General features: G+C 39.0%; 1 protein-coding gene across 1 annotated transcript in view; it reads left to right on the top strand.

Moving 5' to 3' along the window:
• The window catches only part of COL25A1 (collagen, type XXV, alpha 1), a 358,759-nt gene that overhangs the window by 353,111 nt on the left and 4,198 nt on the right, over positions 1-1,450 (top strand). The gene's annotated exons all lie outside the window — the stretch shown is intronic.

Consider the following 1,450-nt stretch of genomic DNA (forward strand, 5'->3'; position numbering starts at 1 on the left):
AATAATGGCAACAAGCAAAGAATTCATCATCTTTTAGGTTCTTGAAATGGCCAAACCTGGTAGTAATAAGAATGGCATTAGAAAATCAGACATTTCCCTTTGAAATATTCCTTTTTCCACTGAATAGATACTATATGCTACAAAAGATTATGGATCTCATGAACGTAGCATTTTCTTATGTAAAGAATAACTCAGCAATAAAACTTCAGTATTGCTTACCCCACCCCCCAGCACACACAAATGCAGATCATTCTGGTCAACCTCTCTCACATACCCCCAATAACAACAAAGAAACAACTAGAAAAATGAAATGTTCTCAGAGTACTCATGTAGCTGTCTCAAATGGTCACATCAAATTATTTTTAAATTATATTTTGAAAGTAAGGCCAGTGGATTGCTTTTAGTGAGTCCTGTTTTATGTGGACCACCCTTTTAAAGACTGTTGTGTTCATTAGGCTGTAGAGTGCATTGGCAAATGTTTGACTTAAAATTCAGATCGTGGCAGCAGTGTAAGTCAGCGTGATTAATTAACAAGTCCTCTTGATCGTGCTACTCCCGATAAAAACTTTTTCATGAAAAACTATTTGATCTTTGTTTAAATTACTTTTCCTTCTAGATGTAGTTCAGTTTTCTAAGTTAACCAACACACAACGCGCAGTCAAACTACATCTGAAGTATAACGGTGTGCCAGTTCACAGTGTAGCTGGTGGAGTGAACGAATGGCAGAATTATTGTTAAGAAAATACGTACAGGGTGTGTGTAAACTCATCACCCGTCCTCGTCCGGAGGTGAGAAACTATTTAGTAGGAACGGCACCTGTGGCCCTGCCCTCGACACGCTGCACCTTCATCTTTTGTCGTGTTTCGCTAAGCTTTATTTTTTCAGGTAGGGCTGACAGGTTTGTGGCAGAACCCTACCAAAGCAAAGTAACAGATTTTTTTAAATGAAGTTTTAAAATCAGAGAAAGAAAAGAGTCTTTAGATTATATACAAAATATTGGTCATGGCACCCAAAACTGGATCAGATTTAAAATTTGGGATAAGTGAGAGGTGAGAGAAAGGAATGCATCATACAGCAACATTTTTTGGCGTTAACATGACGTGCATGAACATCGAGTAGACTCCATCTCCGAAGATCAACCTCCTAGGCACACCTAGGAGAGCATCTGTTTTTCCTGAATAGAGACAAACAAATGTTGTTAATTAATGAACTGACAGATGATTGTGGATTAGTCAGCATTGCTGAGGCTGGATGAAGAAACCTCTACCACTCTCCTCTGTGCATTCTACTTTGCTCATTGATGTTTGAGTAAACGTCAAGGAAGTCTCTAGGATCTGCTCTGTAAACTTACGCCTCAAAGACGTCTGTTCCTCATCCCCTCAGACTTAACTTTAGTTCTAGGAAAACCTTAACAATTACGGCTGCTTAAAATGAGGAACCAGAGGCCGGG

This window comes from Propithecus coquereli, unplaced genomic scaffold (assembly GCF_000956105.1).
Source record: "Propithecus coquereli isolate 6110/MARCELLA unplaced genomic scaffold, Pcoq_1.0 Scaffold46, whole genome shotgun sequence".
NCBI classification, from domain to species: domain Eukaryota; kingdom Metazoa; phylum Chordata; class Mammalia; order Primates; family Indriidae; genus Propithecus; species Propithecus coquereli.